Source organism: Lissotriton helveticus, chromosome 1_1 (genome assembly GCF_964261635.1).
Source record: "Lissotriton helveticus chromosome 1_1, aLisHel1.1, whole genome shotgun sequence".
Taxonomy (NCBI): Eukaryota; Metazoa; Chordata; class Amphibia; order Caudata; family Salamandridae; genus Lissotriton; species Lissotriton helveticus.
In genome coordinates this window covers 1,102,717,991-1,102,737,302 of record NC_136057.1, presented here as the reverse complement: position 1 = coordinate 1,102,737,302, position 19,312 = coordinate 1,102,717,991, and the positions used below count along the sequence as shown (strand labels likewise).

Sequence of the window (19,312 nt, the reverse complement as noted above, 5' to 3'; positions counted from 1 at the left end):
AAAACACGTATTTTTTTTAAAAGATGAGGTTGCAAGGCCGTTGTAAGCAATATTATGTCCAAATAAATTACACAAAAGGTTGCTGAGAAAATGAGCATATGTTGCAAACAAACTAGATCTTGTAAATAGATATACAACTGATTTTGTGATTGTTTTGAAAAGGTACCGTTACTCACCAGTGAACCCCTTGCTCGCAGTTATATTTTCCTTTGCGTTACAACGAATTTGGCTAGTCTCACTAAGTACGAGGATCATATACCAGTTCACAGATCTTTAAGAGCAATGACCATGTTCCTATTTCCGACACATCTTCAGCCCCTCCCATGTAAGTGCGCAAGGCTTCTTCCCCACTGCCAATCACATTGCATGCCTTACTCCTATGTAGGACAATTTGCAACACGTCTGGTTCAATAACACCAGTCAGTACTTTAGGCCCGTAGTGGGGACAATGGCAGGTCCCTACTGACCTGGCTGAGTACCCACTTAGTATCAAGCCGAGGATGTGCTGTCACACCAGTCTTTGCTAGACTTCCAAGAAGTCCATTATATCTAACCTGGTGGTCAAATAGGCTTCGAATACTGAAGAGCATGTGCATATCAAGCCGTTTTTTGAAAGTCTTAGACTTTCCTTAAGTATAGTGGAACACACAGGTACCTTTTGAAGGGGATTCTTGAATCAAGGAAAAGACGTATTCAATAAACCATTCGCGTACGAATCGTACTTCAAGAAGGTGGTCTGCGAGTTCTCACTTATGCAGTACACATCATACAAATTCAGTCCGAGAATGTATTCGGCCATTTTAGAAGTAGCTCCAGAACAGGAGAATATATGTGCATGTGCTTGTAATGCAGAGGACTAGAGTTGCTAGCGAGTTACTGAATATACTGAGGTCAAATGAATACACTGGTGCTTGCAGGCAGGTCTGCCACTTCTAAAGCCGTAGCTATTAGTGTCAAGCGAAGGTGGCCTCGTTTTTTTTTTTTTAGTTTGGAAGCAGAGAAAAATGCACCATTAGGAAATGCCACACTATGATACTGTACTGTGCTGTTCTAGAATGTATACTCAACACGTCATGCAATAGAAGAAATCATCTTAATATCTACTGGTCTTGAAAAGGTGCTTCAAAAAAATAAACCCACTGAAACGTGTGTTGAGCATTTTTTAATGCGACTCAAGTAGAAGATATTATATGTACTCTCCTGATCTAGTAGTTGAAGGGATGTCCATGAGTGTTGCATGTATTGATGTGAATGAGTGGAAGGTGTGAATGATGTGCATGTTTGAAATATGGATAGGATTAGGGTTTTTTCGACAAAGAAATGGATTTTAATCTGGATATATTTAGGAATATTGCAATGTACACAATTTATGTGTTATTTATTGAAATAGGTAACATACATTTTTGTTTTGTTATAAAACTAGAAAAATAAAGGAATATATTTTTGAGCAGTGGTGGATGTATTGCCAGTTGAAAGAAATACAAGTTGAGTGGGAAGTTTTGTGATAAAAAAAAAATACATTATGGAGTTTCCCTCGTAGTAACAAACATCCAATCAATTGAAGGCACTGAAAAACTTGCACGGAATTGAAAGTCTTTGGTAACAGAAACCTGCTTTCATCTCTCTTCCATCCGAAGTCTGGTCTGAGTCTGATCTTTCCAATCCTACAGTTTTGTTTGTTAGAAATGATCTAACATTCACACTATCTGCTATTCACAAAGTGCCTCTCATAGCGGAATTGTGCAGGCCAGCGAGTTGCCTGCCTAGATGAGTACTTGGTAAACCCTACCTGGGTTTGTGCATCCAGGGTCTATTCTTAGGAATGTTCCTGCAAATGGGTGGTAGTTTGTGCAAAGGTTTGCTTTTGTGAAATGACATGTTTTCATTAGGATCTTAAAATCGAGGGCTATCTAGCTGCCTCATTGCAATCCTGATAGCTAGGTTTTGACCTTCATTCTGTGTTGGCAAAAGAGCATTTGATTGCTGTAATGTGGGATACTTAAAGGGGTTTATCGATTTAAACTAAAGCCCTTGATAAGAGCGAGCAGTAAAGGTAAAGTATAGGCTGTAAAAATCAGCACCTTTGGGATGCGCACCCATCTAGCATCCCATTACATAGCAATTCTTATTGCTACAGAAAATAGGGCCACAAACTGAATATTGTAAAAGGGACACAAAAGCTTCAAGACGAGCAGGTTTTCACAAAGCACATCTCAGCTACTATGATTTGTGTATCACAAAGCCCCCAAAGTTGCTTAAAGATCTGCTTGAATGACCGAAGCATCAGATAAATTAAGCATAACCAGAAGACCTGAAAAAGGGATCAGTACTATGGTTCTATTGCAAGACTACAAACCTGAAGAGAGTGAGTGCCTCTTGGTTTGCTTATATAAAACAAGAAAGTTGCGTTCGTCTTGGGGATTTGCACTGGTGTGCAGGAAGAGATACTGAGCTCGAGAGACAGCCTTCAACTACAGTATGTGTAGAAGGAAATCTACAGGGGTTTATAAGTTATTCATTTATGGAGGACCTAGCAACATGCCTAAATCATACTCCAACAAATCAGGGGTGGCAAATATCTGTCGTTCCAGAGAAGCGCGGGATAGACCCAGTAAAAGGCTTCCAGCATCTCATTGAAGGAGCAAGGCTGACTGGCCCTCCAATTTCGTAAGAAAGTGAGTGATGAAATGTATCCATAATGTTTTATTAAGAACAAAAAAAGGTAAGAGGATTACCTGATCACGTGAGCCCATGTGACCCCCAGCTTTCTTTTAACACTGTTAAGCAGTAAAAAATATTGTGTTCTGTTAACTTAGCCTCTGCTCTTTTCCATTTTGCTTGCTAGCTCCATTTTGTTTTTTATGGGGACTTTCTAAGTTAGAAATTGTGTGCTCACTGAAAGGTGGTCATACTGATAACATTTGCGTGTCAGAGTAAGCTGCCCAGCCGAAAGGCCTACGAGCACAGATACTTTAACTGTTAGCCCACAAACGCCTGTAACCTCCCTTTCTGATCTATGAAAGTGACGTGGGTAAGGGTTTATCAAGATTGTTCAGTGCAGCATGTAGGCGCTGTGTAGGTGTTATGCAAAAATGTCAAAACAGGGTTATGTAAAGTGTGATGTAACCATGACTAAAAGGATTTTTGATGTACCGCTATGGTACCTAGAGTGCATAAAAGGCAGAGCACAAGCGGTTCTAGTTCGTTCCCTCTCAGGCACTTGGAGTGTCTGTATGACTGAGCCATCTCATGAGATATAATAAATTTGTGTTTATTTCCACTCCACTGTCAATTCTCATTTATTGAACCCATAGACAAAAGGGTGTCCCTGCACCAGTGAGACTGTTCAGAATCTAATTTCTACAACACCATGCAGTGACTGTCAGGTTGGTTTAGAAAGAGTTATCAGGAACCCCGCTAAAGGAGAAAAGGCAATGCTCAACTACATATTCTGTACTTCCAATAAAGGAGAGAATGACAAAGGGAAACACGAACATCTGTCTCAGCAGAGGTGACCCTCACCAACCAATCATTCAAAGAGATTTCCACATGCTTGTTGATGTAAGTGGTCCACCAGTGCTGCCATCACCATTCTGAATTCAAGGTGGGTCAAGTTCAACTTTCCAGAAGAGCAAATTGTACTTTTATGAAGCACCACCTGCCAAGAAGCACAGACATGCCTTAAAAAGGAGGCCGCAGAAGCACATGAAGTTTCCATTTGTTTAATCAATGATGCAAATCCAATCACTCATTAAGAGGTAGAACTAATAAACATTCAAGATTATTCTCTCACATAGCACACTCTTAATTGTTTCATAAACAATAGTTTCTGCATTACCACCGAAAATGCAGAACAAACCAGCTGAAAGTGAGGAAGTGATGTAGGATGGTGGGGTAAGCAGAACCCATGAGTGAGAAAGTCCATGGATCTTTGGCCATGATGCCCTTGACAGAGAGTGGTAGAGATTGAACACCTGAGAATAATAAAGATGTTAAACGATTTAAAAACTGCAGTTAACTGTACAAACTGCTTCTTCCCTTTGAGTGGGAGGTGCAAAAACTGTTTCCTGGACCTTTTGGGAGGGACAGGATAATTTCCGCTGGGTGCTTCACCTCCTATCTGTTTTGACTTTCATACCCTGAGAAACTGTTAATGTACCCAGGGCAGATCCAAGCAGTTTTATAGGGCCATCTTTCAGAAAAAGCATGTGGGAATTTGATGAGGGACTTGAACATCACCTTCTTAAATCATGCCAGCAACACATTCACATTACCTCAGGAAATTGTAATAGAGTTCTGGTACACCTTCTTATTATTAAGATTCAGGACTATGACATCTGTATCCCAATATGCTGAAATCACATTATGGCTACATGGGTAGAAGGAAGAAACGAAAAAAATGAGTATCCTGAGGTGCTGAAAAATCTAAAAGAGTGAACTGCCGCTCCTGCCTGCCTTTGTCGCCTCCTGCCTGCAGATTCCTTCACTCGCTGCTCCTGGGAATTTCCCGCTGCTTCTTGGAATTTCCCGCCGCTGCCTCCCTGCGGCCCCGCCCACCTGTGATTCCATTCGCCGCCCCGCTCCGGCCACCCAGCTGCTCCTCCCTCCCGGCTCCTTACTTATGACGCCCCCAGAGGGACTGCGCAGCGGACGCGCGCAGCGGGAGCGCCGATTGAGCGCCGAAGGTGCGCCAAAGGTAAGCCCGTCTGCGCCCGTCCACGCCTGGCCCGCGCCCAGCGCCAGGACCCTTGGCCCTCCCCACCGAGGCAAGACGACCTGACTGACCTACGACGCCGCCACTCTCAACGCACTCAATGCCGGCCAGACCCACGCCTGCTGCCGAACCACCCGGAGACGCACCCACGGACCCTTCACCTGCTGCACCTGCAAGTTCACCTGCCTCCGAACCTGCCCCGCACCCGCCAAGACAAACACCAGCAGCAACCACCTCAAGTGCATCCTGATCAACACCCGCTCCGTCCACAGACACGCCGTGGAACTCTGGAACCTCATCGACGCTACATCACCGGACGTCGCCTTCCTCACGGAAACCTGGATGAACGCCTCCTCTGCACCCGACATCGCCATCGCCATCCCGGACGGGTACAAGATCATCAGGAGGAACGGCATCAACCAGACCGGAGGTGGCATCGCCATCGTCCACAGGAACACCATCCGCATCACGACCGACGCCAACGACTCCTTCGCCGCAGCCGAACATCTCCACTTCCAGATTCACACCGACCCTAAGACGACCCTCAGAGGCACCCTCGTCTACAGACCCCCGGGACCACGCACACAATTCAGCGAAGACATCACAGACTTCATCAGCCCGCACGCCCTCCCCTCCACTGACTACATCCTCCTCGGGGACCTCAACTTCCACCTGGAGAACAACAAGGACCGCAACACCACCGCCCTGCTGGAAAACCTCGCCAACCTCGGACTCAAGCAACTGGTCAACACCCCCACCCACTACGCCGGCCACACGCTTGATCCCGTCTTCTCTTCCAGCAAGTACATCACCTTCAGCCACGCCACCGGACTCCACTGGACCGACCACAGCTGCGTCCACTTCAGCTTCAAAAGATCCACGACCCACCACCACCCGCAACAGGCACCTCACAGGAATTGGAGCAAGATCACCGCAGACCAGCTCACCACCTCCCTCAGCCAGAGCCCACCCGCCAACACAACGGACCCCAACGAAGCAGCCCGCAACTTCACACAGTGGCTGACCGCCTGCGCCGACGACCTCGCGCCACTAAAGAACCCTCCCAGCAGACCCAGAAGCAAGAAGGCATCCTGGTTCACCGACGACCTCAAGGACTCCAAGAAGACCTGCCGCACCCTCGAGAAAGCCTGGCTCCTCGACCGGACCACCGACAACATGACCGCCCTCAAACACGCTACCCGCAAGCACCACCAGCTCATCCGCACCACCAAGAAGAAATCCCTGAAGGAACGACTGGACAACAACGCCCACGACAGCAAAGAGCTCTTCACTATCGTCAAGGAGTTCTCCAACCCCAGCACCGGCACCCTTTGCACCTGGACCACGGTGACCACCGAAGACACAGCCCGCACGATGAACACCATCCACTCCGGATCACCGACCGACCCCTGCCCACACCACGTCTTCAACAAGGCCGACTCCACCATCGCACCCCAACTCCGGAACATCATCAACGCCTCCTTCAACACCGCCACCTTCCCGGAGAGCTGGAAGCACGCCGAGATCAGCGCCCTCCTGAAGAAACCTACAGCGGACCCCACCGATCTCAAAAACTTCCACCCCATCTCGCTCCTCCCTTTTCCTGCTAAAGTCATCGAGAAGATCGTCAACAGACAGCTGACCGCCTTCCTCGAGACGAACGGATCCCTCGATCCCTCGCAGTCCGGCTTCAGAGCCAACCACAGCACCGAGACCGCCCTCATCCCAGCCACCTACGACATCCGGACCCTGCTCGACAAGGGGGAAACAGTGGCCCTCATCCTCCTGGACCTCTCCGCTGCGTTCGACACGGTCTGCCACCGCACCCTAGTCCAGCGCCTCAGCAACATCGGTATCCAAGAGAAGGCACTGGAGTTGATCATCTCGTTCCTCGCCGGAGGAACACAAAGAGTCCGCCTCCCCCCGTTTCGCTCCGAGGCCACCGAAGTCATCTGCGGCGTCCCGCAAGGATCTTCACTCAGCCCCACCCTCTTCAACATCTACATGAAACCTCTCGCAGCCATCGCACGCCAGCACAACCTCAACATCATCTCTTACGCCGACGACACCCAGCTGATCCTCTCCCTCACCAGAGACCCCGACACCCCCAGAACCTGCCTACACGAAGGGATGAAAGACGTCGCCGAGTGGATGAAGGACAGCCGCCTGAAACTGAACTCGGACAAGACGGAAGTCCTCATCCTGGGATCTTCGCCCTCCGCCTGGGACGACTCCTGGTGGCCCCCAGCCCTGGACACCGCACCCAAGCCAACCGACCACACACGCAACCTGGGTTTCATCCTGGACCCCTCCCTCTCGATGACCAGACAAGTCAACGCCGTCTCCTCATCGTGCTTCAACACCCTGCATATGCTTCGCAAGATCTTCCGCTGGATCCCGACCGAGACCAGGAAGACTGTCACCCAGGCACTCGTCACCAGCCGACTGGACTACGGAAACGCCCTCTACGCCGGAACCACAGCCAAGCTACAGAAAAGACCCCAGCGCATCCAGAACGCCTCCGCCCGACTCATCCTGGATGTCCCCCGACGCAGCCACATCTCCAGCCACCTGAGGAACCTGCACTGGCTCCCCGTCGACAAGAGGATCACGTTCCGGCTCCTCACCCACGCACACAAGTCTCTCCACGACCTGGGCCCCAAGTACCTCAACGACCGCCTGACCTTCTACAAGCCCACCCGCCAGCTACGGTCCACCAGCCTCGCCCTCGCAGCCATACCACGCATCCGAAGAGCCACCGCCGGAGGAAGATCCTTCTCTTACCTGGCTGCCAAGACTTGGAACTCCCTCCCCATCCACCTTCGGCTGACCCAGGACCATCTCGCCTTCAGGAAACAACTCAAGACCTGGCTGTTCGAGCAGTAGCATACCCCTCCCCCCAAGCGCCTTGAGACCCTCCCGGGTGAGTAGTGCGCTATACAAATGGCATGATTGATTGATTGAACCACAAATCTCTAAAGTCACATTTCATCACCTTCAGTGGAAGCAAATGACTGGACTGAGGTATGAAAAAATGGGGATGTGTAAAGTAGAGCAGTTAGAGGGGGCACATGCACTGGGGTTACACAGCTGTGTTTTGATGACTCACACAAAGGTTTTCATTGGTCAATGCTTAGACTACCAAGAGTCAAGCGTGCTGAAATTAAAGACGCTGCTGTGTGATTTTTTTAATTGCTCATTATACATAGAGGAGATGCACACCTACTGAATGTATCATCATCAGCAAAGCAATTGCCTACATTTAGAAGGTTTATAAATTTAAAATCATTAATTTGCTCCTTTTATGAGAGGATCCAGGAATTTCTGGTTTGAAAGATGGCGAAAAATATACTGGCTACATCATAATATTTCGATATCATGCAATCGTGCTTTAAAGAGACAAACAATGTAACATGAAAAAAATCTCACCACTTAAATTACTCTACTCCCTAAATATCTATGACGGATTATATAAAACCTAGAGGTGGTGATGGATGTACATTGAAATGTACGTGTAACCAGTGCTCAATTTGTGAAAGAAAAAGTGCTGGTGCCCAAAGCTCTGCTCAAAAGCAAGCAGCAGGTCCAATTAAACATCGGCACACCAATTACCAAGGCTGGAAGTCTTTAATCCAATACTAGAAACTCTCTGCCCCTTTACCCCACTCTTGCAGGTCCCAGTTTCCTCCTTTTGTGATGGTTTTGCTGTCTTTCTCGTCCTCTGTGTTTACCCTCTTTTGCACTTGGCAAATACCTCGTGCGAGAAAATAAGTGTGGTGGCCCCCACCGGCAAGCACTGGCTCAAATTAGCCTCTGCTTGCAACTTACTTTTCCACAACATCTTTGCTCCTGCATGTAACAATATATCTAATGTATAGCTTTTACCCCCTTCTTCTAGCACCACGCTCTGCTTTTTAGATCTACAACAGACGGGCAATTAATTTAAAGTATCTATTGATACAAGTTTAGGAGATTTAGGGACATGATTACCGACAAGCCAATACATTAATTTGACAATCACATGTAACATTAATACCTCAAAAGTTCTCTACATCAACTGGGTTATGAATTAATTATTTTCAGACGTTTCACCATTTTGAGAATTTCTAACAAAATACGTTATCTCATCTGCAACAGTTTTCTGTATTAAATACACTACAATAAATGGCAGCTGACCAAAACAGTTCAAGTTCTGCTATGCCCATCTTCCCATTTTGGAAACATTAAATGGACAGTCTCCTTTTCAGTGTGTCTCCCGTTCACCTAACAATATCCCAGTATGTATTTGCTTCTTGTGAGTATTTCTTGCAGGAAACGTATCAAGACCTTACGTAAATCTATGAATATTAGATCTCCTAACAAGCATACAAGTGGAAAAAAGGCAACAAAGCTGCTCCATCTATGCAACCTCGATCTGCAACAAGAACATTCTGATCCATTCTTTTCCTTGCTCATCTCCCCTCCACATTTTGACAACAATGTGTGGGCACTAACTGCCAAAACCCAAAGCTGGGAACAAGCACACAGCAATCTTTTGATTGTTACTCTCCTGCGTTTTCCTGCACTTGGTTGCTATTCTTAAAGGCTTCCTCTGTGCCCTATTGAAGACAACAGAGGACCTGCTTTCTACTGACTTCAAGATCCTTCCAGAGAACGCATTGTCCCTTCCCAGTTTTGTCTGAGAACCATCATCGTACACAGTTTCCTTAACACCTCCCTCAAACAGCACCAACATCATACTGTAGCCAGGAGGAGTAAATGTTTGCTGTGAACCACTCAGTGCAGACAAACCAGGAAGTCCTTCACGCTGGGCACACTCCACTCACAGCACTCATGTCATCCTGTAGCTGTGAGGAGCATTTCGCTGTTGTGCGCCACCTGGCATGAGCATGACGAAATTTTTGGACTCCGATTAAAAAACAAGTTGCACTGGAGCGCTCATACAGTATTGAAGCTGATGGCAGCAGTGAGCACTCCAGTACCACAAACCGTGGTGGTTTATTCGGTGATCAAACAAAAAAGGCTACAAACAAATTGTTAAGCCTGCGAAATCAGCTTCAGGAGACTACTGAAATAGCAAATACAGTTGAATGTTCAATTGCATCCTTTAAAACGATTAATGTTGAAACTTAGCTCCCAAGTATCAGCAGTGTCTATGAAATATTTCAGCAGAGGAAAAAACCTGTCAAATCTAAAAATATTACCTCGCAATTGGCACAAAATAGTTCTTTTAAGCTTATATGTACCGCTGTGGTTAAAAGAATAATTCCTGGCAATTTAAAATGTGCTCAGAGAAGAAAAGAATGTTATTAATGTGGTAAATTGGGATTATTAAGTGTATGCCAGGGAGGATTCAATAGGAAAATTACCCTAGTTCAAGAGGCTGGTAACATTGCGGAAGCAACAAAAGAAAATGTGGTGCTGTACATGGGTGTGTGAGATGTAGGACACAATGTTCAACGTAAAAAAATATATATTTTGCGAAGGCGATTGTCTTGCAACAAGTTTGCCACAGACTCAGACGGGTGTTATTGATAATTTGCATCATGTCACTGCTGCAGTTGGGGCGGTTGAATAGAACAGTGTGTGTGTGTGGATAAAGAGGTCAAACTTTCAGGTGTTGGTAGTGACAAGGGACCTTATGTTCCTCCTGTTTGTGACATTATGGTGGATGGTAGAAGAGTAGAAGTCATGGCCTACCCTGGACCGCCATTCATCTTTCTCCCCTATTGTCAAGAATATATTCACTATTGATGCAAGTTCTGAGGGTTTAAGAGCTGTTCTTAGTCAAGATAAGAGAGGATGTGAACAAACCACTGCCTTCGCTTCTAGGCCTTTAATGCAAGCTGAAGGAAATACTCCACCATCGAACGGGAAGCCCTGGGTTGTGCCTGGAGTGTTAACCACTACAGAACAAATCTTTGGGGTAAACCCTTCTAGTTAAGAAAAGGCCACAACACCTTGGTTTCTTTACTTTCAAACAATGGTATAGGTAAAGCATCACCAAGGTTGATCGGACCAAGAACTGCAAGTGGTCCAGTAGGTCCGAAATGTTTGAGGGTGAGGCTGTGATGAAAGCAAATGGTGATGCTGACCTAATTCTCATTCTAAAATAATTTCCCTTGCCCATATCAGACATATTGATGAGTCAGGCACTATGCCGAAAACTAGAGTTGTTTTGGTGGCCTTTTTATGGATTCAGATATCCAAATTTCTCTCAAAGGTTTTTCTATTTATTAGGTTTCGAATACATTTTTTATGACTTGCACCATCGAGTATGTTGCTAGCGATTTTCCTTAAGCATCATTGAAAGATTTGGCCATTCATCGGTTAGGTCCATATAAAAGGCATTATAAAAAGAAAGTCATAACTTAGACATTGTTGGTTAACTTTCAAAATGGGCGGAGCTTAAACGGCTATCTCAGTCAAATACGAAGGAAGTTATTGTGTTTTTGATGGTGTGCTTTTGGAGAGAAGGTAGTCTCGACTATTACATCTGACAATGGTGTTCAATTTAGGTCGTTCAAAATACAGACTATTCTAAAGAACCTTGATATAAAACAGACAGACTACTTTGTATGTATTTAACCCGTTGGTCGCGGCTTTGTGGCAGTGCAGCACTTCCTCAAAAACGGGCGGGGCCGCGTCGTCCGTTGGACGTGCGCAGCACTACGAAGGTAGTGCTCGCGATGTCCAACGGCCGACAGCAGCACATAAGGGGTTAATATGAGAGGATCAGTGGAATGCTTCAATAATAATATGGGTGAGGGGGCCCACTTGCTCTCAAGGTGGGTTTTGATGTTAAACTGCACACTACAGATTTTATTTTATCCTATTATTCTACCCCTTCTAATACAGGTTTGGCTTCTTTTATTTTGGTGAAAGGAACAATACCTAGAAATGGGTAAAATCGCAAATGGTTAGAAAGACCTTCTGCAGTATGCCCGTAGAGAAGAGTCACTTGAAAGTAAACAGAATGCTTTCCATAAACAAAACAATTCTGATAACCTTAATAAGGCCTATTGTAAAGCTCAGCACCAGCCATCTGATATAAGTATGTATTGAACTGAATAATGGCCGAGGTGGTCTTTTACTGTTTGACTACCCGTTGTAAATCAGCAGACCTACGATAAGATGCTAAATGGCCTGCAAATACCATCTTTGTCCTACTCTATGCTATGTTGCTTTGTTAATGTTGAAAGTCAAAATAAAAGGTTTCAAAAAAATTCATTCTTCTGGGTAAGATATCACTTATGTTAATTCTAACATGAAAACCGAGTGTTGGGGATTACGTAAACTTTCCTGGCATGTTGCTAAAGTTGTTCAAAGTTTTCTGAAGTTTCCAGTGTTTCAAGTTAGTAAAACTTCAACTTTGACAAGTTGCCAGTTGAAACACCTATGCACTTTGGTTGCTGTGCTCGGAAGCCCTCCATAACCAGGCAGTGGCGTAACGAAATTTGAGGGAGGTCCCCCAGCAAGATGCATGGAGGGCCCCCCCTCTCCTAATTTTGTCAGGAACTCTCAGGCGAAATTACTGTGCTGAGGGGGCTCCCTGGTATTAACCAGCTGATATAACTCCGTGTGTGCGCCTCAGCACCACCATGCCTGGTACTCGGGGCTTCCTATGTCTTCAGTACCCCGCGCCTACCTGTGTACTCAGTACCCATGGCTTCCTGTGTCCTCAGTACCCGTGTCTCCCTGTGTCATCGGTACCCGTGTCTTCCTCTGTCCTTGCTACCTGTCTTCCTGTATGCTCAGTACCTATGCCCGCGTCTTCCTGTGTCCACAGCACTCCATGTCTTCCTGCATCCTCTGTATCTGTGTCTCCCTGTGCCATCTGTACCTGTGCCTTGCTGTGTCCTCAGTACATGTGTCTCTCTGTGTCCTCAGTACCCGTGTCTTCCTGTGTCCTCGCTACCTGTCTTCCTGTATGCTCAGTACCTACGCCCCCTGTACCCTTGTCTCCCTGTGTCCTCAGTACCCGTGTCTTCCTGTGTACTCGGAATCTGTGTCTTCCTGTGTGCTCGGTATCTTTGTCTCCCTGTGTCCTCAGTACCTGTGTCTTGCTGTGTCCTCAGGACATGTGTCTCCACGAGTCCTCAGTATCTGTGTCTGCCTGTGTCATCAGTACCTGTGTCTTCGGTACCAGTCTTCCTGTGTCCTCAGTACATGTGTCTCCACATGTCCTCAGTACCCTTGTCTTCCTGTGTCCTCGGTACCTGTGTCTTCACGTGTCTTCAGTATTGTGCCATCCTGTGTCCTCCCTACCTGTCTTCCTGTATGCTCAGTACCTATGCCCGCTGTACCCTTGTCTCCCTGTGCCCACAGCACCCCATGTCTTCCTGTGTCCTCAGTATCTGTGTCTTCCTCTGTGCGCGGTATCTGTCTCCCTGTGTCCTCAGTACATGTGTCTGTGTCTTCAGTACCCGTGTCTTCTTGTGTCCTCGGTACCCGTGTCTTGTGTCCTCGGTACCAGTCTTCCTGTGTCCTCTGTGTCCCTCTGTGTCCTCAGTACCTGTGTCTTGCTGTGTCCTCAGTACATGTGTCTCTGTGTCCTCAGTACCCGTGTCTTCCTGTGTCGTCGGTACCCGTGTCTTCCTTTGTCCTCGCTACCTGTCTTCCTGCATGCTCAGTACCTATGCCCGCTGTACCCTTGTCTTCCTGTGTCCACAGCACCCCATGTCTTCCTGTGTCCACAGCACCCCATGTCTTCTTGTGACCTCTGTATCGGAGTCTCCCTGTGCCATCAGTACCTGTGTCCTCAGTACATGTGTCTCTGTGTCTTCAGTACCCATGTCTTCCTGTGTCATCGGTACCCGTGTCTTCCTGTGTCCTGTCTACCTGTCTTCCTGTATGCTCAGTACCTATGCCCGCTGTACCCGTGTCTTCCTGTGTCCACAGCACCCCGTGTCTTCCTGTGTCCACAGCACCCCATGTCTTCCTACATCCTCTGTATCTGTGTCTCCCTGTGCCATCAGTACCTGTGTCTTGCTGTGTTCTCAGTACATGTGTCTGTGTCCTCAGTACCCGTGTCTTCCTGTGTCATCGGTACCCGTGTCTTCCTGTGTCCTGTCTACCTGTCTTCCTGTGTCCTGTCTACCTGTCTTCCTGTATGCTCAGTACCTATGCCGCTGTAGCCTTGTCTTCCTGTGTCCACAGCACCCCATGTCTTCCTGCGTCCTCGGTATCTGTGCCTCCCTGTTCCATCAGTAACTATGCCCGCTGTACCCTTGTCTCCCTGTGTCCTCAGTACCCATGTCTTCTTGTGTCCTCGGTATCTGTGTCTTCCTGTGTGCTCGGTATTTAGGTCTCCCTGTGTCATCAGTACCTGTGTCTTGCTGTGTCCTCAGGACATGTGTCTCCACGGGTCCTCAGTATCTGTGTCTGCCTGTGTCATCAGTACCCGTGTCTTCTTGTGTCCTCGGTACCAGTCTTCCTGTGTCCTCAGTTCATGTGTCGCCATGTGTCCTCAGTACCCTTGTCTTCCTGTGTCCTCGGTACCTGTGTCTTCACGGGTCTTCAATATTGTGTCATCCTGTGTCCTCGCTACCTGTCTTCCTGTATGCTCAGTACCTATGCCCACTGTACCCTTGTCTCCCTGTGTCCTCAGTTCATGAGTACATGTACGTGCCTCACTAGGGGTATATCAGTAGAGCAAGACATAGTTCTGCTGTCTGTGGCCAAGCGAGGGATAGCTCTGCTGTCAGCAGCGAGCGAGGGTGCAGTCAGCTGAGGAATGGATAACTGAGGTCTGTCACAAGCGAGGTAGCGCTGCAGCTTGTGATGAATGGCGGAAAGCTCTGCTGTCGAGGCAAGTGACGGGGCGGCTCACTGTGCCGGACTCTGGCCCGGGGACAGAGAATACGCTCCCCACTCCCAGTGTGCACACACCTAGGCAGATTGCAGGGGCACGGAGCCCCGCCCCTGGTGGGGGCACTCCTAGTCCCTCATGGGAGCTGTGGGATGGGTGGGTATCTGCAGCCACCGGGGTTTTAGTAAATGTGTAGAAGGAGGGATACAACTCGAAGCACGATTTTGCTCGAGCGGTGCTTCATTCTTTCATTTTGGTCAAATTGGTTAGCGTTTAGCTTGTTTTCTAAATTCCTGCCAGTTGTCCTTCTGCTGCTCCTGTAAGAGTTGCTGTGCAAGGGTGCTCCAGCACACTATTTCCCTTTTATTGTGTTTGTGTACTTAAAACATACACCCTGGTGTCAATGAGGATCGACACAACCCTGCTACAATTTAGTAAAGAGCTGAAGACAACCCTCTTTAGAAAACAGTTCATCACAACACAGTAACAGGCCATCTCCCCTCTCAGATCCCCGTTATCCTTCCAATCACTCGTTAACTATCTTTGACTCAGCAGCATTCTGCTTTTCAGACAGGCATGCACTGCACAATGCGCATACACATGCAATATCATTTTCAGAGTTCAAATGGAGCAAGCACTGTGTTGTTTAGTTTCTTTGAAAGGTTACCATCTGTTTCAGAACACAATGTTTCTAATTCTATAAAAAAATATTTTACCAGTATGTCTAAACAATACATTAAGAGGCACCCTTTGTTTGGCTAGGTTAGGTTAATATAAAGCCATGTACTGTTAGCGATAAAAGCATGACGCATTCTTAAATAATTATGATAAAGAAGTACCAGATTAAATGTTGGAGCAAGATTAAATAATTTGTTCATCTCATCAAGATAACCAATGTCATGGGGGGGCGTGGTCAGACGCCCAAGATGGAGGTCGCATAAGCGACGAGCTTCGGGCCGGGGCTACACATCCGCTTACTAATCAGTCTCTTCCCTACCTTCTCTGATGGTGGCGGGACAGCGACTGTATCTCCAGGCGATAGGGCTGCCTCAACGTTGCTTGGCGGGCGTCTAGTGTTCCTCGGAGCATTTTGGCAGGCTGAGGAGCTCTCCGCCCTTCCCGAGGCCCACTGGGAGCTGAGAGCCGCGGGCTGTCCTGGAGACTGGCGGGACCTGAGCGCCTGTTCCCGGTGGCGGCCCCCCATGCCAGTACCCGGCTTTGGGCCCAGAATTGCTTGCAGCGGCGGAGGCCCCCCCCGGGCGGTGCTCAGCCCAGACGAGCTTGGAGTGTTAGCTCTTGGCTGAGGGCGGTGTAGAGGGAGACTTCTACAGAGACACCCGGAGCCGTTGTGAGGCCGCGAGGCTGTGATTCGTCATACCTTGGTGGCGGCATCACGGCAGACCCCTGCTGCTCTTGGGTGCCGATCCGGATCGGAGGTGAGGCCGTGTGGATTGCGGGGACGGCCCCTACCTCCTGGTGCTGGGGTATGGACCTAGGGAGTGCTCTGGGGGAAGTGCTGGGTTTCATTATCCTGGCCCCCCACCCTCCCTCTTTGTGAACGGCAGACTTTGACGCCCCCCCCCCCCCCATCCTCCTGGTGCAGCTGCGGTGGTTTTTCTTTCTGCCTCACAAGCTGGGATATTTGGTGAGACGGGGACTTTTTCCTTAAGCGCACCCTGTTACACTAAGGGGCTATGGCACTGCTTTACCCGGATTACCGGTGCTGGACACTGGGTTGGGCTCAGGGGTGAGCTGGGACCGCCGATTGCCAGGAATCGGCGCTCCGCTTTGGTGTGCTACCTGGGGGAACGCCCGGCGGTGCAGAGGTCTGGTTGAGCAGCCTGGTCTGGGCGACACGTGAGCTGCATGAGGACTTCGTGGACATCATTCCTGTTTTCTTAGTTGGGTTAGCAGCAAGAGCCTTCGGCCACACATTACCGCAGCTGTATTAACCTGCCGGGGTACCAGGGCATCCCTTGTGACAGACCAGAGTTGCTCCATTCTTGCTGCCGGGTGCTGCTGACCAGGAGTGGAGATTGTTAGCTTACTGGTGAGGCACTCCGCTGAGTGTGGTGTAGTTATCACTTTCTACTTGCCGCTGCTGGGGGCCTGCTACCCAGTTCTACCACACTACTGGCAATGGGCAAGGGAAGGCCTAGGGTGCCGGTAAGGTCCGGGAGAGCTGGGTCTCTCACTCCAGCATCGGGACACTCTTCCGTCCTATTCCACCAGGCGGAGGGGGCGGTGGAGCCCAACTTCAGGAGACCAGCTGGACGTGATCTTACGAAAGATTCATGACTCCCGGACGGTCTTGGAGGCACAGCTGGGTAGAATCTCTGTGGATCTCAATCTGTTGAAGGACGATCACAAGAAACTGGCTGAGAAGGCTAAGATGACAGAGCAGAAGGTGGACACCATGGTTCCGCAGATCCAGGCCCATGAGGAGCAATTACAACTTCTGCGTCAGCAGATGGACTCTATCCAGGCGCGGGCGGGTGATGCAGAAGGCTGGGCGTGCCGGAACAACCTCCGAATCTTGGGTCTGCCGGAGGGGTCAATGCCAACGGAGTACATCGAGAACTGGCTAATGACGGCTGTGGCTCCCACCGGACTGTCCACGCACTTCACGGTCAAGTGGGCACATCGGGTCCCCACCCGTCGTCCAATTCTAGGTGCTAACCCGCGACCCATCCTGGCCAGGATTTTGAATTACAGGGACCGGGATCATCTGCTGCAGGCGGCAAGGGACAATGGTCCTCTACAGCTCGATAGTGCCATGATTTCAATCTTTCCGGCTTACACGTTAGCAGTCCAAAGCTGGAGGTTTTCTTTTATGGAGGTTAAGGCACGTGCTCGAGTAGTGGGCCTAACATTTGCCCTATTGTTCCCTGCTAAACTGAAAATCCTCCATGACCAGCGATCCCTGCTTTTTGATACCCCTGACAGCGTATGGGAGTGGCTGGACAAAATGTTCCCCTGTGTCCAACCCATGCGACGTATGGACTCCTCACTGCCCACATCGTAACACCCCCTCGAAGGCGTAAGAGGGGCCTTCTCATTCAAAGTTCGAACTCCAGTTTCCTGAGTCGCAGACAGGCATTGGAGAGTAGGCGCAGTGCTCTACATGCTGCTGCCACTTTTCGCACTTCTCGCCCCGACCTTAGCTCTAGCCCATCTGAAGGATTGAACACAGACACTGACTGATGGCAGCGTAGCCCCGTTTACTTCTGCGACCTCGCGGCTCAGCAAGGATCCTCTGGCCTCAGCAGACTCTTAGTTCTTTGCTTTCTACTGTGTACGATATGCTCACCCACGTGTTGTGTTCCTGTCCGAATTAAGATCTCTGGTTCAATATCAATGCCTTCGCCTGCCTGACAGAACTTTATAGGCCTTGCGTGCCGTCAGGATGGGGGGGAATGAATGGGTGAATTCCCAGACCCGGCCCACGTTCTGGGCGCTTTATTGGGTGCTTTGTAGCTCTTGAGCGACTGTAAATGGTGTTAGCGACCTTCCCCCACAGGCGATAGCACTGGCTGAATGTGTAGTATGTTCACTTTGTTTGCACAGTTTGATCGAACGATATTTGGGCATTGGACCCAGTATTGGGACTTTGTTGAACTTGTTGTAGCTATACCGCATGGTCTGGGGGTACTGGTGGGGGGGTTGGGGCGGGGTGGGGGGGATGGGGCGGGGTTGGGGGGGATGGGGCGGGGTGGGGCGGGGTGGGGGGGATGGGGCGGGGTGGGGGGGATGGGGATGGGGCGGGGTGGGGAGGGGTGGACTGAGATCCGTGGGGCTTCTAGGTTTCATTCGATGATGTCTGCTGTTGATTCTTATACACTTGTCTTGAGGAATGTGCGAGGCATGGGCTCCATAGCCAAGCGACATAGAATAGCAGCGCAATTGCATCGTTGTAAGGCACACATAATTTGTTTCCAGGAGACGCATTTAATCCCTACTGAAACTTCGAAATTACAGAGGAGATGGTGTGGGCAGGTTTTTGCGACAGCGTATTCCGCCTTTTCCAGGGGGTAGCTATCTGGGTCCGGGCGGGTATCCCCTTCTCATTTACGGAGTGCAAGATAGATGATCAGGGCAGGTTTGTGCTTCTGTTGGGAACGCTGGATGGATGGTAGGCAGGTGGTAATGGGGTCCCTCTATGCACGAATGTGGGCCACAAGGCTTTTTTTCACGCGGGTGTCCCGAGCACTTGCTGACTGGTCCCATGTCCCGTGGCTTCTAGGGGTGATCTAAATGCAGTGTTCATCATTGACCTGGATCGTTCCAATCATCCTTTATTTAACACGGCGGCTAGGGCACAGGCTGTAGCCTAAACCCGCTGGGCACAGGGTTGGGACTTGTTGGACGTTTGGAGAGTAATGCACGTGAACATGAGGGAATATTCCTTTTATTCTTACCCCCATACGTTGCACACACGTCTGGATCATTTTCTCTGTTCCCCGGGTCTTGCCCCTTCTGTTACACGCTGCAAGTTTCTGGGTAAGACTATCTCTGACCATAATCCCATAGAATTACGGTTGACTTGGGGCCATTCTCCGGCTCCAATCCAAACGTGGAGGATGCAGCCCTTACACTTAGAAGACCAGGTTTATCAGGCGGCGTTGGCTACGGCTATTGACACATTTTTTTATGAGAATGAGGGTACGGCCTCGTCCAGGGCTATTGAGTGGGAGGCTTTCAAAGTGACTGTATGTGGGATTGCCATGGGGACGTTGGCAGGATCCCGGAGGGAGGCGATTAGGGACATTACTGACCTGGAGGGTGAA

At 48.9% G+C, this 19,312-nt stretch overlaps 1 protein-coding gene across 4 annotated transcripts in view; it reads right to left on the bottom strand.

Moving 5' to 3' along the window:
- The window catches only part of OSBPL8 (oxysterol binding protein like 8), a 1,077,846-nt gene that overhangs the window by 704,209 nt on the left and 354,325 nt on the right, over positions 1–19,312 (bottom strand). The gene's annotated exons all lie outside the window — the stretch shown is intronic.